The sequence below is a fragment of the Delphinus delphis genome, chromosome 11, assembly GCF_949987515.2.
Source record: "Delphinus delphis chromosome 11, mDelDel1.2, whole genome shotgun sequence".
Taxonomy (NCBI): Eukaryota; Metazoa; Chordata; class Mammalia; order Artiodactyla; family Delphinidae; genus Delphinus; species Delphinus delphis.
Window position 1 is genome coordinate 2,518,702 of NC_082693.1, and position 7,711 is coordinate 2,526,412.

A 7,711-nucleotide genomic window follows, 5' to 3' on the forward strand; every position below is an offset into this window, starting at 1 on the left:
CTCCATCCCACAGATGTTCGGCCCTGCCGGCTCCTGGGCGTACCTGAGGGCGAGGCCCTTCACAGGTGCTCTGCGGCTCGTCTCAAGGGTGGACGGACCTGGCCTGGGGAAAAGGAAGATGCCCTCGGGGGATCTCCCCCTGTGTATTTAAAGCATACTTCAGGTTTGATTTTGCAGAGGTTACATTTTAAGAACAAGAAAAGACAACATGTCAAGATCTTGAGTGGTTTCCAAATGCAGGGACTCTCCCGGCACCTGCTTAGTTAAAAGGACAGACTCGTGTGAGGCGGGGCCCTGCTCGACCCCCAGGCTACAGGCCCCGTGGGCATCCTGACAGCGTCCACTTTTCCTTCTCTTCACAACAGCCAACGCTGAACACCCAGCCCCTCCCGTCGGTGGTCGCTCCACAGACCGAGACCCTCCATCCCATGGACGTCACGCCGGATGGGATGCGTTTGACACCCACGAGAGTCATTCCCTTCCAGGACTGGCGGGCACACGCTTGACACGGGCAGCTCTGTTAACAGCAGGGTGGGTTCCAGGTTCCTCCCTCACAGCTCGCAGCCAACGACGCCCAGCCCTGCACAGCCTAGTGCCCTGCACACCCAGACCTCACCACCAACTGCCTCTCTGCAACCACGCGAGAGGAACAGACAGTTACTGTTTCCACTTACAAGTGAGGCAACCGAGGTACAGAGAAGCCGGGTTACGTGGCTGGCTTCTGAGGGCCGGGCCACAGCCGCAGTGCCACCCTGAGGCCCAGCCTCTAGCGTCTCAGCTTCCCGCAGCCTGCGGACTCGGGGCATAAGCCACAGTGCCGCCCAGGACCCTCGCGCCATCCGCCAGCCCCTGCTCCCCAGCGGACAGGGCATTTCTAGCCTTACGCTTAAATACAAAATCTCTTTAAAGGTTCAGTTACAGTGATTGCAGGTCTTGTAGCCAGACAAGATCTGTGTGAAGTATCTAGTAATTCATTACTCAGAGTTTCCCAGGAGAAACTTCCCAACGAGCACGGGTGAGGTATATAACCTTAGAGACGATTCCACAAAGGGAATCAACTTCCTTCAACCGCCCTCAGACAGGAACGCCATCATCTCTGGGTATCTGCTGGGAAGCGGAAGGGGGCGCACAGCAGGAACAGAGCCCAGGGCTGCTCTGAGGCTTCTCCCCCAAAGTCCCCTCCGAAAGGAGGACAGAGTGAGACCCGGCAGCGAACAGGGTCACCCCGAGCCCGTGTCAGAGAAACTTTGTTCTCGTTTCTTTTGCTCTCCCAGCAGGGCTCAGAGCAGATCTACTGACTGGACATTCCAGATAACTTGGATGTGACCTTCGGGGGCTAAAGTCTGTAAACCAAGAACTTCTCACAGTGAAGCCAAGACCTCGGGAAACCCACCCCGACCCTTTATCAATCAGTGAGACAGGAGTGACCCTGGAGGGGTTAGCATTTCTGGGGCTCAGGGACCCTGGGTGCCCCCCAGGAACTCAGGCCCTGGCCCCTAAGTCACCGGCAGCTGGACACAGGGCCTTGAGCCATTCTTGGGAGGCCGGCTAACCACAGGGGCCCCTCCGGGCCGGAGCCCAAAGCCAGGAGCACAACCTGCGTCTCCAGCTGGCCCACAAGCCCTGCCTGCAGGCCTGCAGGGGGTGAAACAGTAACTGCGAAGGCAGCCCCGACGCCCCTCCGTCACCGCCCCTCCATCGGGAACAGACGCCTTTGACTGGCTGCCTCCCCACCCCCGGGCCTGGTCCACAGCAGAGGGATTTCCAAAACGGAACCAGCTAGAGCTGTTTGAAACAACAGCCTGTTAGAACTGGAAGGGCCTCCAGGGCAATCTAATCCCAAGCGCCACATGACGGGAGAGACAACTGAGCCCCCAGAGGAGATGCTACAAGGCACCCCTCCCCCCAGTACCCCTCCCCTCGAAACCTCACACAACAACAGGACATACAGGCGGGCTGAGTCCTCCTGGGTTTTGGAGGGTCGGGGTGCAAAAAGAAACACCCCTGTGTCTGAGAAAACATTCCTGTGTCTTTAGGGTCTGCACTTGCTCCCAAGGGGGCCCTGGGGCCCTGGGGCCCTGGGCTGGGCTGGTGACAATTACAGTCAGCACGAGGGTCTAGGTGGCCAGGCTTGAGCTCCCTGAAACTCTTCTGTGCCTGACATTTGGAGGGAGAGCTTCCCCAGTACTAACCAGCTTCCAAAAAGAGCTGGGAAGAAAGCCCCGTGGGCAGAAGATGGGAGGAGAGAGGCCAGCTTTAGAGAGTCTGGAGGAGAACTCAGGCTGCACGGTTGGGAAAGACCCAGCTGCAACCACAGGGCAAGAAAGTCTGGAAACGCTGCCCAGCGGCCACAGGGCGAGACCGAGAGCCAGTGGGTCAAACTGGGATGAGGGGTGGAGGCTTAAATTTACCCAGGTAAACAGAGCCGACTGGGGGGCTGCGACGAGTGGGCCATCACTGCCAAGGCCGGCCAGACTGGACCAAACTGCAGGTCCGCTCTCCCAGATCTGCCAACTCGCTGCCTGGGGGAGTGGACAGTCGCCCCTCAGAGATGGGGAGAAGATGACCTTTTTTTTTAACATCTTTATTGCAGTATAATTGCTTCACAATGGTGTGTTGGTTTCTGCTGTATGACAAAGTGAATCAGCTATACGTATACATATATCCCCATATCCCCTCCCTCTTGCGTCTCCCTCCCGCCCTCCCTATCCCACCCCGCTAGGTGGTCACAAAGCACCGAGCTGATGTCCCTGTGCTATGCGGCTGCTTCCCACTAGCTGTCTATGTTACATTTGGTAGCGTATATATGTCCACGCCACTCTCTCACTTCATCCCAGCTAAGCTGGGAGAAGGTGACTTTTACCATGAAAGGTGGTTCAGACGGAAAACGATAGGGCCTTTCACCTTCATCACAGCATCCGTTCCCAAGCCCTCTGCTGGATCTCTCTGCACTGCTGGAGGCAGTTTGAAGACACTTAATGGAAACCAGCCAGGACGCCCCTGGGGTGAGGATGGGGAGCCCCACATCCTCCCCTCACTCGGGGTTTCTCCATCTGCTATTGTGAGACTTGAAGGGGCTACAGAAACAGCACCAACCAACCAACCACTGAAAACCCTGAGGACCATGTTCAGGTGTGCGGATGGAGCACAGGTGGCGTCTGAGGACCTGTTCGGAAGATGATGAGGGGATGAATGACAGGCAGGTTGGAAAGGAGCTCGGGAGCACAGACCAGAGCAGCGAACAGGAAAGCTCTGTGGGCTCAGTGGCGCTTACTCCGGAGGCGGCTAGCACCAGCGCTTCAGGTAAAGCCCTTGGCCCCTGCTAGACATGCCGGCATGGCCGTCCAGGACCCGCAGAGCCATCCCAGGGGTGAAAATTAGAACAGCCTCGCCTGGGCTCCTGTCCTTCTTGAAGGAGAGCCAACAAAAAATCTTCCAGCTGCCGCTAGGGCAAGCCCAGCGTGAAACGCGCAGGTGAAGAATAATCCCAGATTTTCTCTTTTCACAGCACGTGGCTCCCAGCAATCTGGCTTACGCTTCGGGCATAGAAATTTTTTTTTCAGAAAACAGTTGTTTCAAGCCAACAAGACACCCTTGGAGACATGAGCACGACCAAAGGACACGAAAAGGGCTGCTTTCGGGCACACCGAGCAAACGCCTGTCACACATTCACACTGGAATACACGGGAGGTCGGGGCCTGGGAGAGCAGGGCTGCTCCTGCTTCCCGGCAGGCAGACCCCAGCAGGTCCCACGCCCGAGGAACGAAGAGGGGCTGCCCTTAGGTCCTTATCCACATGTCACCTCGGTAGGTGCTTTGCTCCACGAACCTCCTTCCCTGCGTCTGCTCCACCTGCGCCTTTTCGGGCGGGGACCTGGCCCCAGTCTGCCTCTGGCCTCGGGCCCCGGACTGGACGTCCCCACAAAGAGCCCAGCCCCATCACTCCTCCCGCGAGCGTGCAGAGGGCTCTGAGCACTGCCCTTCCTTCCCAGGAGACGCACCTCCTTCCTCCTGCTATTTATAACCACAGATCTTCTGTGTGAAGAGAGAACAGATGCTATTTTGAAACAGAGGAAACCACCACTCAGCCTTCCACGTTCCACAGGTCGGCGGGTCTGCCGGGGGGCGCGCGTGTGCTCCTGGCGGGCGTGTGGGCACAAGCTCGGGGCCGGGCCTCGCTCACCCACGCCTGAGATCGGAGCCTTGCCTTTCATAAGTAAACTGCACATCTGAGTCAGCAGCAGGAGGGCCGGGGTCCAGGAAAGGGTCCTCAGCTCTCCCAGAGTGTGCCCGCCGCGCCCTGGCCCCCGTGTTGCCTCAGGGCCAGCCTCGGGGGGGGGGGTCACCCTAAGCTTCCAGCCCTGTGCCTGCCTGGGTGCTGGTGTTTGGCCAGGAGCGCGACTCTGCCCACACCCACGCTGATGGCATCACAGCTCTGGCAAGTGGGCCCTTCCTTGGCCGCTAGACTGGTAACACGATCCTGGCCTTTCTCCTCCAGGTACCAGGCTGAAACTCTGCCCAGGGTGGTAGCAACTGAACGCTGTTGCCAAGCAGCCAGGTGGCAAAAGCAGTGAAAAAGGCCCGGGGGAAAGTGGAGAGCAAGTTCCCCAGAACAGCTGGGTCACCACTCAGCTCCCCTCTCTGCAAAACAGAAGCACTCCCGCTCCAGGCAAGTGGAATGGTCTCTCACGAAGACTTGCAGGATGAGAACATCTAGGAACGGGGGCTCTAACTAGAGTGCGTGGCCAAATATCGCCTGCGGCTCCACGAGGAGGTGGAGAACGGCCACCCCGCACCTCTCCCGGCTGGGATGGAAGAGGCAGGGCGAGCGGAGGCGCAATGAAAGAAAACAGAAAACTAGGAAGACCAGCCGGAGACCTGCTCGGGCTTAGGCAGGAATCCAGGCACCAAACTAGCACTGCTCGCGGGGGTTAAAAGAATCCAGATGCAGCTCTCGCCACAGTCTGGCGGGCGCGGGGCGCAGACCCCACCGCGGACCCCAGCTGGGCCCGAGCGAGCCGGGAAAAGCGCGCGGGAAGCTCGGGGGCTCGCGGCGCGCGGACGGGCCGGGGCCGAGCCTGCGCGCCCGGGGGCGGCTCCCCGCGGCTCCGCGGTCGCCGCCCGGGGACCGAAAGCGGCGACACCCGCCCGCCGGGAGGGCGGGGACCCTCGCTACCTGCCGGCTGGAGGCGGCGCGGCCCGGGCGCGGCGAGAGCCCGCGGCCCCAGCTTTGTTCGGCGGCGGGGACCCCTTCCCCTGCGCGCCCCCCGCGCCGCCGGGCCCCGGCCCCTCAGACCCGTCCCGGGCCGAGCTCGCGGCCCCCGGGCGCGGGGGGTGGAGGGGAGGCCCCTCCCGGACCGCACCTCCCCGCTCCCGATCCGGGTGCCCCGACCGGCCCGCGGGCGCGGGGAAGTTGGGCGGCGGGGCGTGGGCTCTCCTTTCCCGGCCGCCGCCAGGCTTACCTGCGCGTCCGCGGCTTGTCAGGCCCGCGGGCTCCGGCTCGCTCTCTGCCCGGCCCGGCCCTTCTAGCGCCCGCGGGGCCGCGGCGGCCGGGGGCGCCGACTCTCCGCGCTGCGCTCCGGTCCCGCCGAGTGTCCGCCCGGCCCCGGGGGTCGCCCGGTCGCCCCCGCGGAGCCCGCGCTCCTTGCCCCGAGGGCTTCCGCGCGGCGCCGGGTCCGAGCCGATGGGCGGAGGCGGGGCGCGGGCGGCGGCCGAGCGGAGGAGGCCGGGCCCTGCGCGGGGCTCGGGCCGCCGGCTGCGCGCTCCTCTCCGCCGCGGCCGGGAACTTGGGCCCGAGTTGGCTGCGGCGGTGGCGGCCGCGGCTCTGAGTGCAGGGCCGGCGCCGGCCGGCGGGTCCCGGGCCCCGCGCTCCGCCCCGCGCCTCCTCCCCGCCCCCGCCCCGCCGCGCCGAGCCAACACGCCCCCGGGGCTCCTCGCGGGCGGCACCCGGCCTCGCACCTGCCTCAGCTCCCCGCGCGCCCGCTCCTGCGCGGGCCCCGACCCCCGGGCGCGCGTGGGGAGCCCCCCCGGACCCTCCGCACACCCACCGGCCCCTTCGCCGGAACTCGACCCGGTCCTCCGGGAGCACCTGGGGTCTCACGCGCCAGCAGCCCCCGGGGCGTCCAACTCAGGGACTGCGGGGCTGGAGGCTCTGGGGCTCACGTAGTAGCTTTTCTACTCACATCAAACACTCACACGCGCTTTATCCTCCTTGAATCTCCCCACGGAGTGGAGTGATCTGTTATTTCTGCCTTACAAACCCGAGCCATTCCCTCTGGTCCTGGACCCCTTTCGACAGCACCCAGCAGAGCCATCCCTGGGACAAGGAAAGCTGGCGCGGCGCGGATACACCAAGAAGAGTGCTTCCACATGGGAAACGCGCGCTCCCATCGCTTCTGGGGCAGCGTCCGGCCTGAATTAGTCCATAGTCACTGACCGGTGCCTGAAAAGTCACTAGAGGCTCGGCTGGGACCGATGTCCCCAGGTCTGGGCAGTGCACCCTGGGTGAGCTGCCCCAGAGGGAGTAGGCAGAGCTCCAGCTCCAGCCCTGGACCCGATTCCAGACCCCAGTAACAGGGCACCAACCAATGGGGCCAGCATGGTTTGAGGCCGGCCCTCCAACTGCTTTTTTTTTTTTTTCAAAGTTCTGAACACCCCCCCCCCCCCTTCTCTTCCCTGAGTGAGTAGGAGGTCGCTCTGCTAAAGAAATTGCCTTTGAATGCAGTACAATGAGAAGAAAAAACAACAATAGCAGTAATCGAAGGTTTGGCCTTTTTTAATTAGTAACTGAACAGGGTGACAACCTTCCCCTTTCAGTGGGGGAAGGGACCGCGGGCGGCGGGCGGTGGTCAGGGAACGAGGGACCAGGAACCCACCGTACTGGGCTGGCAATAAGGAGCTATTGTCCTCTGGGTTTTACAATAAGGAAAGTAAGAGCAGTTTTAGCAAATACCAGACTAGAGGGAAAGTCTTCCTTGGAATTGTGCCGTCTTGGCCGGAGGTGCCTGACGACTCTTCTCATCTCACAGTGAATGGGGTTTATGAGACCGGGTCCAGCAACCTGAAATGAATGGCCTACGATTGCCATGCCCCCCCCCCGCCCCCTTCACGGAGGGGAACTAGTTCAAGGCTTTACCTTTGGGGACAGATGAGACACAGAGGGTAACTGGCCTCGTGCAGGATGAGAGCTTTGAATCCACCTTGTCAGCTTACAAATAGGCCCAGCTCCTCTCCTCCTGAGGAGAAAGCATCGGCTCCGGGGTTAGGGTCTTTGCGGGAGGTCAAGGGAAGACCTCATGCAGGAGGCCCTGATCATTCCGGAATGCAGACTGGGAGAATTTGGGGATTCACTTCACACTCACATTTCTTGAGCCCTAAACACACAGAGATGGCCGAGAGCAGGTCCCAGCCGCAGGAAGTTTAAAGTCTAAAGGAAGGAGCGCAAGAACGAGCCACTTTGCTTCCCCCCCCCCCCCCCCCGCTAGCTGACCACCCAGGGGGAGGGCAGGTGACAGATGACAGCAACCCCAGCTGTCCCTGGAGTGGTCCTGCACCTCCCACTTCCGTCTCGGTCCAAGATGAGTCAACAGTTGTGGTCCAGCGAGGGAAGCTGCAGCTACCCCCCGCCCCCGCCACCCCCAGGAAAGGAGCATGTGGCTGAGTAGCTGGGAAAGCATTCACACGAGGAACCCCGAGTCCTGGGCTGGATTCCC

The 7,711-nt window shown here is 61.8% G+C and overlaps 1 protein-coding gene across 1 annotated transcript in view; it reads right to left on the bottom strand.

The window, feature by feature from the left end:
• The window catches only part of WNT5B (Wnt family member 5B), an 88,464-nt gene extending 82,655 nt beyond the window's left edge, over positions 1–5,809 (bottom strand). Inside the window, exon 1 of the mRNA XM_060026021.1 lies at positions 5,462–5,809. The gene's annotated coding sequence lies outside the window, so the exon portion shown is untranslated. The remainder of the gene's footprint in view (positions 1–5,461) is intronic.
• Positions 5,810–7,711: the final 1,902 nt, after the last annotated feature.